The following is an 18,673-nucleotide window of genomic DNA, read 5'->3' as shown; positions in this document are numbered from 1 at the left end:
CTCTCTTCAACAAAATGAGAGAAAAGGGCAAAATAGTTTCTGCTGGGTATTGAGGGGGTGGGGGGAGAGGGAGGAGGTGGAGTGGGTGGTAAGGGAGGGGGTGGGGTCAGAGGGGAGAAATGACCCAAGCATTGTATGCACATATGAGTAATAATTAAAAAAAACATGAAGTAATATTACACTGCATTGATATAGGTATAAGACACATTTTTATATAAAAATGTGTATGCATATGTACATGTGTGCACATAATACATAATACATAGCATAATACATAACACTTTTGAATTTTTTTTTATTCATTTATTCATATGTGCATACATTTTTGGGCCATTTCTCCTCCCTGCTCCCCCAACCCCGTCTTCCCCAACCCCCTCAGTTCCAGGCAGAAGTTGTTCTGCCCTGTTCTCCAATTTTATTGAGAATTTGTTCTGCCCTCTTCTCTGAATAGAAGAAATAAACAATAATAAGAAAGACAAAGCATTTTTCTAGTTGAGATAAAGACAGCTATACAGAGAGATTCCTAGCATTGCTTCCATGCACAAGTGTATTACAACCTGAATTGATTCATCTCTACCTGACCTCTTCACTACTTCCCAGTCACCTTCCCATATTGACCTCTGTCATTTTAAGGTTACTGTATTAGTTCCTGTGGAGTGGGGACATCAAATACTTTCAAGTTTTTGAAAGTATCCCCATTCCTCCCATATGTTCTCTTCCCTTATCATGTGACCCACGTCCAAAAACATTGCTGCATTTGCCCTAGATCTAAAGTCCACATATGAGGGAGAACATACTATTTTTTTTCTTCTGAGCCTGGTTAACCTTGCTCAGGATGATGTGTTTCAGTTCCATCTATTTACTTGTGAATGATAAGATTTCATTCTTCTTCATGGCTGAGTAAAACTCCTTTGTGTATAAATACCACATTTTCTTAATCCATTCGTCAGTAGAGGGGCATCTTGGCTGTGTCCATAACTTGGCGATTGTGAATAGCACTGCAATAAACATGGATACATAAGTGCTTCTGTAGTAACCTGAGATGCATTCCCTCAGGTATATCCCTAGGAGTGGGATTGGTGGATCATATGGCAGATCTATGCTTAGATTTTTAAGAAGTCTCCATATTGTTTTCCAGAGTGGTTGCACTAGCTTGTATTCCCACCAATAGTGTATGAGGGTTCCATTTCCCCTACATCTTCACCAACACCTGTTGTTGGTGGTGTTTTTGATGATAGCTATTCTAACAGGAGTGAGGTGGAATCTTAGTGTGGTTTTGATTTGCATTTCCTTTATGACCAGAGATGGTGAGCATTTTTTCATGTGTTTTTGAGCAATTAAATTTCTTCTTTTGAGAATGTTCTGTTTAGTTCAGTTGCCTATTTCCTTATTGGTTCATTGATTTGGGGAGAGTTAAGCCTTTTGAGTCCCTGTATAATCTGATTATCAGTCCTCTGTCTGAGGTAGAGCTGACAAATAATTTCTCCAGCTCTGTGGGTGGTCTCTTCAGTTTACAGACTGTTTCTTTTGTTGTGCAGAAGCTTTTTAATTTTACAAAGTCCCGTGTGTTCTCTTTCTCTTAGTTGCTGAGCTGTGGGTGTTATATTGAGGAAGTCTTTGCCTATACCTATTGCTTCCAGAGTAGCCCCTGCTCTTTCTTGAACTAACTTCAGAGTTTCAGGTCTGATATTAAGGTCCTTGATCCATTTTGAGTTGATACTACCACAAGGTGAAAAACACGGATCTAGTTTCAGTTTTTTGCAGCCAAATAACCACTGTTCCCAGCAACATTTATTGAAGAGGCTGTCTTTTCTCCATCGTATGTTTTTGGTGCCTTTGCCAAAAATAAGATATGCATACCTATGAGGATTCATATCTGGGTCCTCTATTCTGTTCCACTGGTCTTCATGTCTGTTTTTGTGTGAGTACCGTGCTATTTTTATTGTTATTGCTTTGTAATATAGTTTGAAGTCAGGTATTGTGATACCTTCAGCACTGCTCTTCTAGCTAAGTATTGCCTTGGCTATTTGCGGTCTCTTTTGTTTCCAATTGGACCTGAAGGCAGATGTTTCAATGTCTGTGATGAATGTCATTGGGATTTTGATGGGAATTGCATTGAACATGTAGAGTCCTTTTGGTAGTATAGCCATTTTTACTATGTTGATTCTACCAATCTATGAACACAGGAGAACTTTCCACCTTTTGTAGTCTTCCTCAATCTCCTTCTTCAGGGGTTTATAGTTCTCCTTGTAAAGGTCATTCATATCCTTTGTTAAGTTTACTCTTAAGTATTTGACTTTTTTTGAGGCTATTGTAAATGGAATTGTTTCCATACATTCTTTCTCAGTTTGTTTGTTGTTGGTGTTTAGAAAAGCTACTGATTTTTGTAAGTTGATTTTGTATCCTCCCACCTTATTCTAGCTGTTTGTGATGTCCAGGAGTTTTTGGGTAGAGTTTTTAGGTACTTTAAGATCATGTCATCTTCAAATAGAGATATTTTGAAAGTTTCTTTACCTATTTGTATTCCTTTTATTTTTTCTTCTTGCCTAACTGATCTGGCTAGGAATTCCAGTACTATGTCAAATAGGAGTGCGGATAGTGGGCATCCTTGTCTTGTGCTTGATTTTAGAGGAAATGGTTTCTGTTTTTCTCTATTAAGTATGACATTGGCTACAGGTTTGTCATATATGGCCTTTACGATATTGATGTACTTTCCTTCTATTCCTAGTTTTCTTAGAGCTTTTAACATGAAGTGGAGTTGAATCTTATTGAAGGCATTTTCTGCATCTACTGAGATGATCAAATGGTTTTAATCTTTGCTTCTATTGATGTGCTTTATTACATTTATAGATTTGCATATGTTGAACCATCCCTGCATCCCTAGGATGAAGCCAAATTAGTTGTAGTGAATGATCTTTCTGATACACTGTTGGATTCAGTTTACCATTATTTTATGGAGGATATTTGTATCGATGTTCCTTAAGTACATTGACCTATAGCTTTCCTTTCTGGAGGTGTCTTTGGGGTGTTGGGGTGAGTGTAGTACTGTCTTTATAAAATGAGTTAAGCAGTGTTCCTTACCTTTCTATTTCATGGAAAAGTTTATGAAGACTTGGTACTAGTTCTTCTTTAAAGGCCTGATAGAATTCTGCAAAGAATTGACCAGGTCCTGGACTTTTTTTGGGGGAAGAGATTCTTCATTGCTGCTTCAATTTCATTTTGTGTTATAGATCTGTTCAGATGATTAATATCCTCTTGGTTCAATTTTGGATAATCGTAAGTATCTAGAAATTTGTCCATTTCTTCAATGTTTTCAAATTTATTAGAACAAAGTTTCTCAAAGTAGTCTCTGATGATTTCCTAGATTCCCAAGGTGTTTGTTTTTATCTCCCTTTTTGCATTTCTGATTTTATTGACTTGGGTTTTTTTCTCTCCTCATTTTAGTCCGGTTTGCTAGGGGTCTATTAATCTTGTTTTTTGGTTTTTTGGGTTTTTTTTCAATTATTTCTTTTTTTTTAATTTTTATTTTATTTATATGTGCATACAATGTTTGGGTCATTTCTCCCTCCTTACCCCTTCCCCATCCCTTACCAAACTCCCCACTTCCTTCCTTACCCCCCGAACGCCTACCTACCCGGCAGAAACTATTTGGCCTTTATCTCTAATTTTGTTAAGAGACAGTATAAGCAATAATAGGAAGGACCAAAGGTTTTTGATAGTTGAGATAAGGATAGCTATACAGGGAGTTGACTCACATTACTTTCCTGTGCAAGTGTGTTACCTTCTAAGTTAATTCTTCTTGAACTAACCTTTTCTCTAGTTTCTGGTCCCCTTCTCCTATTGGCCTCAGTTGCTTTAAAGTATCTGCTTTAGTTTCTCTGTGTTGAGGGCAACAAAAGCTATCTTGATTTTTAAGTGTCTTACCTATCCCCATACCTCCCTGTGTGCTCTCTCTTTATCATGTGATCAAAGTCCAATCCCCTTGTTGTGTTTGCCCTTGATCTAATGTCTGCATATGAGGGAGAACATACGATTTTTGGTCTTTTGGGCCAGGCTAACCTCACTCAGAATGATGTTCTCCAATTCCATCCATTTACCAGTGAATGATAACATTTTGTTCTTCTTCATGGCTGCATAAAATTCCATTGTGTGTAGATACCACATTTTCTTGATCCATTCTTCAGTAGTGGGGCATTTTGGCTGTTTCCATAACTTGGCTATTGTGAATAGTGCTGCAATAAACATGGGTGTGTACGTGCCTCTGGAGTAACCTGTGTCACAGTCTTTTGGGTATATCCCTAAGAGTGGTATTGATGGATCATATGGTAGATCAATGTTTAGCTTTTTAAGTAGCCTGCAAATTTTTTTCCAGAGCGGTTATACTAGTTTACATTCCCACCAGCAGTGTAAGAGGGTTCCTTCTTCTCTGTATCCTCACCAACACTTGTTGTTAGTGGTGTTGCTAATGATGGCTATTCTAACAGGGGTGAAGTGGAATCTTAGTGTGGTTTTAATTTGCATTTCCTTTGTTGCAAGAGATAGTGAGAATTTTTTTCATGTGTTTTTTGTCCATTTGAATTTCTTCTTTTGAGAAAGTTCTGTTTAGTTCACTTGCCCATTTCTTTATTGGTTCCTTAATTTTGGGAGAATTTAGTTTTTTAAGTTCCTTATATATACACATCAGTCCTTTGTCTGATGTGTAGCTGGCAAATATTTTCTCCCACTATGTGGGTGGTCTCCTCAGTTTAGAGACCATTTCTTTTGTTGAGCAGAAGATTTTTGGTTTTATGAAGTCCCATTTATCTATGCTATCTCTTAGTTGCTGTGCTGCTGGGGTTCCATTGAGAAAGTTCTAATCTATACCTATTAATTCCAGAGTACTTCCTACTCTTTCCTGTATCAACTTTAGAATTTGTGGTCTGATATTAAGATTCTTGATCCATTCTGAGTTAATATTGGTATAGGGTGACATACATGGATCTAGTTTCAGTTTTTTGCAGCCTGCTAACCAGTTTTCCCAGCAGTTTTTGTTGAAGAGGCTGTCTTTTCTCCACCATATATTTTTAGCACCTCTGTCAAAGACAAGTTGGTTACAGTTGTGTGGCTTCTTATATGGGTCCTCTATTCTGTTTCACTGGTCTTCATGTCTGCTTTTGTGCCAATATCATGCTGTGTTTATTGGTATTGCTTTGTAATATAGTTTGAAGTTGGGTATCATGATACCTCCAGCATTGTTCTTTTGACTGAGTATTGCCTTGGCTATCCGTGGCCTGTTGTGTTTCCATATAAATTTAATGGTAGCTTTTTCAATCTCTTTAATGAATGTCATTGGAATTTTGATGGGAATTGTATTAAACATGTAGATTACTTTTGGGAGTATAGCCATTTTTACTATGTTGATTCTACCAATCCATGCGCATGGGAGATCTCTCCACTTTCTATAGTATTCCTCAATCTCTTTCTTCAGAATTTTATAGTTTTCCTTATAGAGGTCTTTCACATCCTTTGTTAGGTTTACTTCTAGATATTTGATTTTTTTTGAGGCTATTATAAATGGAATTGTTTTCATATATTCTTTCTCAATTTGTTCATTATTAGTGTATAGAAATGCTAGTGATTTATTGATGTTATATCCTGCTACCTTGCTAGGAGCTTTTGAGTAGAGTTTTTTGGATCTTTAAGGTATAGGATCATATTGTCTGCAAATAGGGATATTTCGACAGATTCTTTACCTATTTGTTTTCCTTTTATTCCTTCTTCTTGCCTAATTGCTCTGGTTAGGAATTCCAATACGATGTTGAGTAGAAGTGGAGATAGTGGGCATCCTTGTCTATTTCCTGATTTTAGAGGGAATGGTTGCAGTTTTTCTCTGTAAAGTACAATGCTGGCTGTAGGTTTGTCATATATAGCTTTTATAATGTTGAGGTATTTTCCTTCTATTCCTAGTTTTCTTAGAGCTTTTATCGTGAAATGGTGTTGGATCTTTTCAAAGGCTTTTTCTGCATCTATCGAGATTATCAAGTGGTTTTTGTCTTTGCTTCTGTTAATGTGGTTTATTACATTTATTGATTTTTGTGTGTTGAACCACCCCTGCATTCCTGGGATGAAGCCTACTTTGACATGGTGAATGATCTTTTTGATGTGTTGTTGCATTCGGTTTGCCATTATTTTATTAAGGATTTTTGCATCAATGTTCATTAAGGAGATTGTCCTGTAGTGCTCCTGTTTGGAGGTGTCTGCCTGGTTTTGTGATAAGTGTAATACTGGCTTCATAAAATGTGTTAGGAAGCTTTCCTTCCCTTTCTATTTCATGGAACAGTTTTAGGAGGGTTGGTATCAGTTCTTCTTTAAATGTCTGATTGAATTCAGCAGAGAATCCATGAGGTCCTGGACTTTTCTTTCTGGGGAGACTGTTGATTGGTGCTTCAATTTCATTTTGTGTTGTCCATCTATTCAGGTGATTAATGTCCTCTTGGTTCAGTTTTGGATGATCATATGTATCTAGAAATCTGTTCATTTCTTTAAGATTTTTGAATTTATTTGAATATATGTTCTTGAAGAAGTCTCTGATGATTTTCTGGACTTGTATGGTATTTGTTATTCTCTCCCCCTTTTCATTTCTGATTCTACTAATTTGGGTTTTTTCTCTCCTCATTTTACTCAGGTTTGCCAGGGGTCTGTTGATCTTGTTTATTTTTTCAAAGAACCAGCTTTTTGTTTCATTGATATTTTGTATGTATTTTATTTGTTTCTATTTCATTAATTTCAGCCCTTATTTTTATTATTTCTCTCCTGCTTGTTTTGAGATTTCTTGTTCTTGTATTACTAGGAGTTTGAGAAATAGCATTAGGTCATTGATTTGAGATCTTTCTGCCCTTTTAATTTATGCACTCATGGCTATAAACTTTCTTGTTAGGACTGTGTTTGCTGTGTCTCATAGCTTCTGGTAGGTCCTGTTTTCATTTTCATTAACTTCCAGCCAACTTTAAATTTTCTCTTTTATTTCATCAATCACCCATTGATCATTGACCAATGTGTTGTTCAACTTCCAATTGTTTGCATGTTTACTACTTGTTTATGTTGTTGAATTCTAGTTTTAATACATTGTGATCAGATAGAATGCATGGGATTCTTTCTATTTTCTTATAGTTGCTGAGGCTTGCTTTGTATGGGCTGCTGAGAAGAATGTATATTGTGCAGAACTTGGATTAAATATTTGTAGACATCAGGTAGGTCCATTTGATCTATGCTGTGATTTAGTTCTAGGATTTCTTTATTAATTTTTTGTTTGGATGACCTATCCATTGGTGATAGGAGTATATTAAAGTCTCCTACTTTCACTGTGTTGGAATCTATATATGCTTTTTAGTCCTTCAAAGTATGTTTGATGAAATCAGGTGCACTCACATTGGGTGCATATAGGTTGATAACTGTTATTTCCTTTTGGTGTATTTCCCCTTTTATTAGTATGGAGTTTCCTTATTTATCTCTTTTGATCAATGTAAGTTTGAATTCTACTTTGTCTGAGATAAGTGTTGCTACTTCTGCCTGTTTTCAGGGGCCAATGACTGGTAAATCTTCTTCCAGGCTTTCACCCTAAGCCAATGCTTGTTTCTGTCAATGAGATTCATTTCCTGTAAACAAGAGATTATTGGATCTTCTTTTTTAATCCAGTTTGCCAAATGGTGTCTTTTGTAGGAGTTAAGTCCATTAACATTCGGTGTCAGTATTGATATGTACGTGGTGATTCCTGTCATTTAGTTATTTTTCTTGTTTAAGGGTTTGATTATGTGCAGCTGAATCAATGTTACTTTCTGATTCCTTGTCTTTCCTTCTCTTGTGGTTTGGTTCTGCCTGCCCTTTCATGTTTTTTGTTTGTTCTCATTTTCTGTGTGCAGGATTCCTTGAAGAATCTTTTGTAGTGGTGGCTTGTGGTCATACATTGTTTTATTTTCTGCTTATCATGGAAGAGTTTTATTTCTCCATCTGTTTTGAATGATAGTTTTTCAGGGTAGAGTATCCAAGGATTGAAGTTACCTTCATTCAGTGCCCGGAATACATCATTCCATTTTCTTCTTGCTTTTAAGGTTTCTATTGAGAAATATGCTGTGATTTTGATGGATTTACCTTTGTATGCTATTTTTTTTCTCTTACAGCCTGCAATATTCTTTATTGATTCTCTTGCTTATTGTTTTAATGATAATATGTGGTGGGCTAGTTCTATTTTGGTCAAATGTGTTTGGTATCCTGGAGGCTTCCTGTACCTGAATGGATGTAGCTTTCTCTAGATTTCAGAAATTTTCTGTTATTATTTTGTTGAATATACTATGAAGCCCTTTTGCTTGCACCTCTTCTCCTTCATCAATGCCCATGATTCTCAGGTTTGATCATTTGATGGAGTTGGTGAGTTCCTGCATATTCCTTTCACAGGTCTTGAATTGTTTGACTAATATTTCTTCAGTTTTTCTTTTAATTTCCATTGTATCTTCAAATTCTGTGATTCTGTCTTCTGCTTCTTCTAGACTGCTAGAGTGGTGTTCCATTGTGTTGTGTATTTCTGTTTTATTCTTTTTTTCTGAGGTTTTCTTTTCATTTAATATTGTCAATTTTCATCTTTAATTCCTGTATCTCTCTATTTATAGTGTTCTTTGTTTCACTTTATTGTTTGTTTAGGGCTCATATGAGTTCATTTATTTATTTCTGTGTCTTCTTGTAATCTTTATTTTTGGTGTCTTGGAATTTCTTGAGTACCTCTTGGATATTTTGATTGACTATATCTAGTAACATCTCCATGAAATTCTCAGTGATGACTTGCAGGATTTCTTCTTTGAGGATGTTCTTGTGGGTATCATTGGGGTCCTTGGTGTCATTTATCTTTGTTTTGTTGGTGTCTGGAACTGAGTTTTTTCATTTCCCTCTGAATCCTGTATTAAATTATTTTGGGGAGAGAATGGTTTCTATCCCTTTTTCTTCTTCCTATTGCTCTACTTAGTGCTGTGTAACTATGTTCTTGATAGGTTATTAGTGGTTTCAGTCACTTGTTCTCTTTGCCTTCATTTAATTTGGCTTTGTGGGTGTATTGGATTTTTAGCTTAGTGTATGTATGCTATTTCTGTCCCTGGTCTGGGTGTCATTTTGTATTGACTACCTCACAATAGTAAAGCTAACAAAACAAAACAACAACAAAAAACCCAAAGAAGTCAACTGGGAGAGATGAACAAACAAACACAAAAAATACTCCAAGTTCAGGAACATTAGAATTTCAGTCTTAGTAGTTCTCCTGTTACTCCCTCAGCATCCAGCCCTGGTTTTAGTCTCTCCAAGTGGTTGAGGAGTCCCACCAGTTTTTCTTTTGTCTTTCAGTGGCAGCTGCTTAGTCAGCTCCTCCCTCACAGAGGTGTGGCAGTTTGAGTTTGTCTTTGTCCTGAGGTTCTGGAGATCAGCTTTGTAGCTCACCAGCTGTACTGTTTTGGAGGTGGGTTTTCATGTGTTGGTTTACTCAGGATTTATTTCTTTGCCTCACTTCCTTTCTCTGGTGCAAGTTCAGTGATCTGTCAGCCAGCCCCCTGCTATAAGCGTGTTGTGATGGTTTGCTGATTTTTTTTCAATTTTGCAATGTTGTTTTACTTTGAATGTTGCTCACTGGCTCAGGAGATGAGCTTTGTGGGCCACTACTTGACCTATTTCAGACAGCCGCTTATCACCAGACCACTGTCAGCCCTTCTGCCTTTCCAGCATTTGTCTACAGAAAGTGCATGTGGAAATCAGCTCCTTGCTCCTCCCCCCTTCTCCTTTGTGCTTACAACACCCCACCCCCTCTGCTGTGTGTTAGTTTTCAGTTCCTTGTTTATTGTTTAGATTTTTTTGTTGTTTTTTCACAGAGTGGGGGGTCAGTCTGCCCAGGGGGCTATGCTGGTTTATTGCAGGGGTGGCTGGGAGAATACTGCATGATGCTTGGTGCTCGCCTGTTGGTCTGCTGAATGTCTCCCAAGTAGGTTTGGAGGTGGCATCGGGTAGCTCAGGAGCCCTCCATTTTCTCAGTGTAATGTGCGTGCAGAAGCTTTCCATGGGCTAGGAGTTCAGGTTGTCAAAGTTTTGACTCTTTTTGGGGCTTTATTTATGCCAAGTGTGGCTCCAATGTCAGCAATATTTTTGATTTAGGGAGATCACACTCTGCTTCTGCACCCTAGTTGCCATCTTGGATTCTTCCCAGTACATAACACATTTTGATAAATACTTTGTTAGAGACCTTCAATATGAAGGAAATGGCATTCTGAGGAATCACTGGTGGAAATATAAATTGGTATAAATTCTATGAAAGGCAACTTGTGATTACTGTTGTAATTCTAAATAAATGATGCTATGAATCAGTAATTTTTCTCTTTTCCTATAAATACTGTAAATGCACTAACTACATATGAGTAAGCATACTCATTGCAGTATTATTTATCATAACAAAGGATTGAAACAAACACAATGTCCTCCAGAAAAATAATGGTTAAGTAAAATCACAATATAGCAATCTATGACATTTTGTAGCTCATAAATTCATAAAATTTTGCACCAATTTGAAAAAAAGTGTCTAAATATGTTGTTAATTAAAAGAAAATGTATTAGTGTGTACAGCATCCAATTATTTGTGAAAATACAATTACATAATCTTGAAATACATAGGATTTCTCTGAAAATGAAATTACCATCATTACTTGCTTCTTAAGTATTTTAGAGAAAGAAGATGGAATATTAATCATGTCTTTTGTTTTCTTTATTTCTAATGTGTTAACCTGTGGGCTCTTACAGGTAGGGAAAAGATTGTATATTCCAAGGAAAGCTAATTCCCAAAGATAGCAAATAACGTGTCTATGAACAGCACACTTCTTATATGCCAATCAAGCAATCCAGAGTTCATAAACCCAACCACTTGTTTTTTGGGCTCCTGTACTTAGTGCCACTGTTACCCTTCCCTGATTGCACAAAGACCAGCGTATGAGGCAATGTAGAGAATACCTCTGTTCCTCAGAGCCCATTGAAATTATTCAAGCTAGCCAATCAACCTCCAAAAACTCTCTTGACATGTTTTACCTTAATAATTTGGTATAAGATTTGAAGTTAAATATATATATGGCACTAGAAGCAAAAGGTAGAAACTTTAAGAGGTGGAGCCTAAAGAGAGGTCATCTGTAGCAGGAGAGAAGCTCTCAATAGGAATAGTGAGACTCCATTCTGTTCTTGTCTCTCTTTCTTAAATTCAGGTCATGAAGTTAATAACTCTGTTATACTTGCTACCTTACCATAGACCCAAGAAAAGCAAAGGAACAATGACCATGGACTGCAACCTTCAAACTGTAACCTAAAGTAATATCTTTTTATGAATTGATCATCTCAGATGTTTGCTATGTAATGGAAGCTGAATAACACACTCTCCCTGCTTCCTGACTTACTGTGATATTTGCCTGTGTGGCAATGTGGGACATTGTAAGATCCCTCCTTGAGAACTCTGAAAACAAATGATAAGTTCAATATCAGATATCTCCTGATCTGCTGACCTCCCTATAAAAAAGTAATAATAAAATGTACATTGAAAAACAGAATAGCTGAGAAACTATTTTTATTGCATGTCTTTTAATTCTGTTGGAATTTTCCCATTTTAAATATCACCTACTTAAAGAAAAACATGATATAAATGAAACTAAATAACATATAACCTCATTAATCTCTAAAATGTATTAATAATAACCCAAATCACAAGATAAAATGTACTGTTATTGAAAAGGAGAGAAATTATTTAATGTGTTGGCAAAAATGTGCTAGATGAGCCAAGACATAAGTGTATTTCCTCCCCCACAAATACCGAAAGTCTTTAATGGGGAAAGCTACAAAATATGAGTAGAGGAAATAGTTGTGAATAAGTGGAAAACCTACATTGTTCACGTGTGATTATTTATCACAAAGAAAGCCTTTTTCCCTCAAATTCACTAAAAATTCAATGTAATGACAATCAAAATCCATTCTAGAATTCATAAGAATATTTCAAAATCCAAGAATAGGCAACCCAGTTTTAAAGAAGAATTAATAAAGAAGTCAGTGTTCAATATTGAGAATCATTATAAAGAGTATTTAGAATGGTGTGGGAAGGCATAGGAGAGATAATTAAATGATGAAACTGAAAAGGGAACTCAGAAAGAGACATATGAAAGTGATATCATTACAAGTCAGTAGGAAAGAATGCATTCTAGTCAAAAGTGCTTAGCAATTGAGAATATAATAGGGAGTTGCATCTCTAACTGAAGTCCTTTATAAATAATTTCTTGGAATTATCTGACCCCAAAATTTAACTTTTAAACATTTAGAGGTAAATATTTATAAATATTGTGTATTATATCAGGAACCAGTATAAAGATCAGTTAGAGATGAATCAACTTGGGTTGTAACACATTTGTACATGAAAGCAATGCTAGGAATCTTTCTGTATAGCTATCCTTAACTCAACTAGCAAAAATGCTTTGTCTTCCTTATTATGCTTATGTCTTCTCTTCAACAAAATTAGAGATACGGGCAGAATAGGTTCTGCCTGGAAGCAAAGGGGGTAGGGGGACAGGGGAGAGAAATGACCCAAACAATATACATGAACCAAACAATATACACACATGTGAATAAATGAGTAATTAAAAAAAAAAAGAAAGAAAGAAAGAAATAAGAGCTTGGGCTCAGTGGCTCACATCTCTAATTCCAGCCATGCGGGAAGCATAGTAGGAGTGGCCATTTTGGATTTGTTTCAGTCAAAAATGCAAGACCCTATCCAGAAAGTAACTAACCAACTAAAAAAATTTTTGAAAGGGTATAGGGGAGAGAGGATTGGCTCAATTGTTAGAACACCTGCCTAGAAAGTATGAGGCCCTGAGTTAAAAACCCAGTACTGCCAAAAAGAAGAATTTTGGCTTACAGGACAGTTCTCCACTACCTCCTAGAATAAATCTCTTCCAGATGTTTAGCTTCCAAATAGCCCCACCACTGTACTAGATAGCCTTACTTTACTGCAAAGACTCCTCTGCTGATTTCTACAAAACCTTCATGTGAGAAGAAATCAGTAAGGTATATAACTGAGGTGCAGAAAGGACATTATGCCATTTCATGTATATACACATCACGTAACATGCTGTACACCTCAAATGCATAAAACACCATGTTTATTTTTTAAAAAGGAGATTAATATTTTTCTAAGGGCATAAATGACTGAAAGTGAATGGAAAAGGATTCAATGATCAAAAAATCTTAGAAGTGCACCTCACATTAAAATACATATAAAATGTCAATCCTTATACATTCATGTATTATGCAGTACTAAATGACTGTCTAGTCCTCTGATCCTACTTGCTGTCATTTTTAAAAACATGTATTCACTTAAAAAAATCTTAAAAATTTTGCTTCTGAAATCAATATCATAAATTTGGGATAAAATATACATAAAGAAACATCACTAAATATTAAACAATTTCAAATTTGTTTTGAACTATCATAAGTTGTCATATAGCAACAGTGATAAAAGATGCCTTTCTATGTGGAAAAACTTTATAATCTAGTCTAACTTACATTAAAGACTTGGATCGTTCCTGGATTCACTGGAGTTACAAGCTGTCTTCCGTGTGTCAGTATTTTTCCTCTTTTAAATAATAATACTGTTGAGGTTATCATAAATTACCCTAAATAAAGAATAAGAAGGTCTAAGTCTCTTTCACATGACTGCACTGATTTTCCCTATAGATAGAAGAGGGAGGAGTGACTCATTCACAAACACCCTTCCTGCCACAGGTTAACAGGTATTTTTAAAACAAATAGTCACATCAGAATTATTCTACATTTATCCAATACATTTAGTGTAGTGAATTAGAATCTTTATGTTAAAAATATCTTGCTTACAGAGTTCAAATTCCAGGGCAGCAAAAGGACAGAAAAAGAAGAAAAAAAAAACTCTCGCTTATAGATTAAAGTTCCTTAATGGAGAATTTTGGTTTTGTTCACTTTTCAAATGTCCCATAACTGCATGTAGCCCTGAAACACAATAGAAGACCAAAATATACAAAATTTCTTGGTTGTAAAGAAAAGTAAAATGGGGTAAAGATATTGTAATATATATGTACATATTCATATATATATATGACAAAAGACTTCCAATATGCATTTATACATATATATGTACATATTTATTTGTTTAAAGTTGGATATGTGACTCAAGCATTAGAGTACCTGCATAGCAAGTGCTAAAGCCCTAAAATCACACTGCAGTTCTGCTAAAAAACAACAACAAAAAAAAGAATAAAGTAAAAAAGAAATCTGTTTAGCACACAGGTGCTACGTTTCTTATGTTTTTGAAATCTAACATTAGCAGTAATAATTATTCAAGAACTCATGATATTCCAATGCCTAAATTATGAGATTATTTTTGTATGTTATATACCTTTTAAGGTAGGTCTTATTATTTTCCATTTTCGGAAGAGAAAGCAGAACTGCAGGTAGGTTAAAAAATAAGTTTCCCTTATGAACGTCGTTGGTAAGAAGTCTGGGATTTCATCCTTTTCTTTATGATCTAATGACAATTATGTGACTAGAGGATTCTTAGTTATGCAATTGCTTTTTTGATAGCTCTGATACCCTAAAATAAGTATTTTTAAAAGACAAAATATTAGCTCTCTTTTATGACCTGCTATATACTCAGCATTCAAATTTTTGTGTATTGTTTCCTTTACTCCTAAAGCACATTGTCATTGTTAATTTCAGAGGTTTCAAGCATCTCAGACATCATCACAGGCCAAAGGAAAAAAATTCTTGCACATTCTTTGGTTAATCAAGCTCCCTAATTTGTTACCAGAACTGCCTGTTCTCATCAAGTTTATTCTCAAAGTCATTAGCAATCAGCATTTGCTGTGACATTAAAGGTAGAATACTAAATATGAGAAATGGAAGTGAGCATATATTTACTCTTGTTATTTACTCTTGTATATTCAGTTCACTCTTACTTGATTAGTTGTTTAGGTTCAGGAAAGCCTACCTGAGTAAGTAAGTCAAAAACTTTTATGTTTCTCTTGAACTATCATGAATCATCTGCAGTGCAACATTGTTCTTACACTTAGAAGTTGATTCTCAAGGGGAAGAATGATAATTTTTCTTCAACCCTCATGAGTTCCTTGTTGCAATGAGTCCCTAAAACAAAGGACAGATGAACAAAAGAAACACACACACACACACACACACACACATGTATGTGTATATCACATGCATGTAACACATTCGTATGTATATATACATATATGTATGTATAAATACACATATGTATGTATATATACACATCCATATCACATGCAAGAGAGACACTAGGATATGAGAAATTACCAAAGAAGTGGCTATGAATTCTAACCTAATAGAGCACCTTCAACAAAGACAAGTATATTTTTAAAGTGATAGTAAAAGTAAAGGATGTTGGAGTCTCTGGGGGAAAAGCTGTGGAAAGGCAAATAAATGGCAGATAAAAGGTGATGAGTGGAGTTTATTAAAATACACTGCTCTATTTCAGTCTTTTTTGGGATTTGAATTTAGGGCTTCAGATTTACAAAGTAAGAGCTCTACTGCTTGATCTGCAACTCCAGTCCATTTTGCTCTGGTTATTTTTGGGGTTAGGATCTGGAGAACTATTTGCCTAGGCTGGCCTAGAGTCACAATCATCCCAATCTCAAACTCCCAAATTGCTAGAATTATAGGCCTGACTCAAAAACCAGAACAACAAGGATCTAAAGTTGTCTTCATTTTCCTTTGTAGAGAGAGGAGGTAGGATAAATGTTGGATTTTTAAATCTATCTCCAGCTTTTAGGCAAATAATGGGAGAAGAGAGAGCTTTCCTGCACCTGCCTCTTCTTGTAAGCCTTCAGATCAACATTTCTTCTCATTTCGGGGTGACATTTTCTGGTCTTCCACAATTCTAAAAGAGCAGATGAATTAAGATGCATAATTTTAAACCATCATATGAAAGGAGTATTTACACGCTAAATATTAAATTAAGTATTTAATTCTTTATATATGTACATGCATATACACATTCAAATATAAAAACACATATAATACAAGGCAAGTATATGTATCACTCTAGTGCATATTAATGCAAGCTCAAATATAATTTTTATCAATTAATATGCAAAACATATACTTATATATTAACTCATCATTTTAAATAGGTAACATATATGCGCAAAGTACATGTAAAATTCTCATTTGTTTGGTGCCCTATGACCCTTTAGTTAAGGATTATTTAAACTTGTTAAAAGTAATAAGCATTATGTTAATTATTTGCCTACTTCTGAGATAAACGGTACTTTAAGGACTGTTTCTGCACTTTCAAATTTTTAGTTCAGATCCAGATTTTAGGAATTAATGTCAATTGAAAGAGCAAAGGAAGAGATGAGGGATCACTTTAAGTGAGTGGACTCACTTTTTGCTAGTCTCTATAATATTGTCCTTAAGCAATTATCTATTTGGTCCTGTTTCTCCAGAAATATTTATTCCAACCCAGAAAGAAAAGCATTAGTGCTTGCCAGAAAGACATAATTCTTTGATGTCTTACAATTTCATGTAGGCACACAGTAAAATACTTTTTTCTAATAATTAATTTATGTATTTTGTTCTATCTTCCTGCATGGGCTTTTATGTCCTCATGGGTTCAAGTTCTGTCATTAAAAATAAGTCTATTTAAATCAGAATACTTTCAAGTTTTAGCTTTGAAGACAATAATCTATATTGCAAATGACTTTGTAAAATGATAACTGCTTGCTTAAAAATACTTTCAAAAATTGCTCTTTTCATTTGGCTAAAGACTTTTTGTATTAATTATCCCTTTGAATTCTCATAAGAACCATTTATGGAAGATATGTTCATTTTTTCTTATAAGTATTAACTAATAGTTATTGTACAAATTAATGGGTTTCTGTGTGACATTTCCATTTATGTCTATTTCATGCTTTGTTCAAGTCCACTCTCCATTAAAGCACTCTTTACCCACCCCCACTTCCCCAATATGCTCACTTTAAAGATAAGGGAATGTCAGTAGAATAGTGGAGAGTTTTGTGCATAATGCTACTCACTGACAAGCCAAGAATTACCTTTAATAAAGTAAATTTATTCATCCAAAAAAGTATTTTGCCTACCCTCTACTATATGCATTTTCAGACATGGTAAGTGATAAGTTCAACTCATCTACCCTACCTTATTTTGTAGAAAGCATAATTATGGGGGGATTGAAACCACCATTATTGAACACCAATTTGCCTTCCCAATCAACAAAGTCCCAGTTTTTTTTAAAAATATTGTTAGTGTCTTATCAAAGTGCTGATAACTCTGCTTCATGTTGTTCAACTGCCATAGTGATGGTCCCAGGAGTTGTCACTTAGGTTTCTCAGTCAGGCTCATACAATAGATTTTCATCTCATATGTAAAGAAGAAATTCTTACAATCTTTCCTAAAACCATGTTGTTTCTGGAGGTGATATCAGCTGTCAAGGGAAACAAAGGAGGGCAAGTTGAGTAAGAATGAAACTGGTCCCTGGATGTCACCAAAGGAGGGTCTGAATCATACTGATGCCCAAAGTCATCATCCTTCTGAACATGCAAGTCACATGGGCTATTTAATTTCTGCCACTGTTTATAGTATTATCTATTATATTTCCTTTTATTTATGAAATAAAAGATAACTTCTAACACATTATTATGCCAACTTAACAAATGCTTTATCTTGTACACAAAGGCAAGTAAAACCATTGCTTAATTTATAGTCCAAATGTTTTTAGTTTATGAAGAGAGGATGTTTGGTATTGTTTTATTGACTTTATTTAACAGTGTATCTTGGTGTTGATTTTTTTTCCTCTGACTCTTTGCAAAAGAGTCAAGTTTCATGGATCCTTGGAATATAAAATATGAGCTCCAGATAACTATGCTTTACGCAATGTTTCTCACAACTGCTATTAATACATGAAACATTGTTTCTAGTATTTCCAGATCCATTAATTCCACTGCATCATCATTCTTTAACAGCAGTCTACTATCTAAGGTGACTATTCTCTTTGATCCTGAGGAAATGATGATATTAATTCAGATGAGGGTAGAAGTGACTGAATGAATGTGGGTTGGGATATCATTATCATTATCATTATCATCTCCAGAGGCATCTAAATAGTATTGTTAAAAATTTTTGAAATTCTTCATGAAGCTCAATTCACAGACTTTACCATTTAGACATATCTACAGTATTGTGTAATGACAACAAAAAGATACAGAATGTTCCATCACTCCCACAAAATTCCCTAATGCTGCCCCTTTAAACTTACATGATTTTTTTTTTTTGCCATGTGGGGACTCTGCTATTTGAGCTATGCCACCAGTCCTCAGCTGTGAAAATATGTTTTTGTGTGAAAGTTAAGTTTTCAAATTTTTTAAGTAAATATTTCAGAGTGTGTTTGCTTAGATGTTTTGTGAGCTTATGCTTAACTGCTAAGAAATTACCAAACTCTTTCCAGAAAAGCCATACCATTTTTATTCTCAGCATCAATATATAAGAGAGTTTCAGATGTTATGAACTTTGTCAACACTTGGTTCTTCCAGCTCCTTCTTTTGTTTTGTTATATTAATCATTCTAC

This window comes from Castor canadensis, chromosome 1 (assembly GCF_047511655.1).
Source record: "Castor canadensis chromosome 1, mCasCan1.hap1v2, whole genome shotgun sequence".
Classification (NCBI taxonomy): Eukaryota; Metazoa; Chordata; class Mammalia; order Rodentia; family Castoridae; genus Castor; species Castor canadensis.
This window is presented reverse-complemented; position numbering follows the sequence as displayed.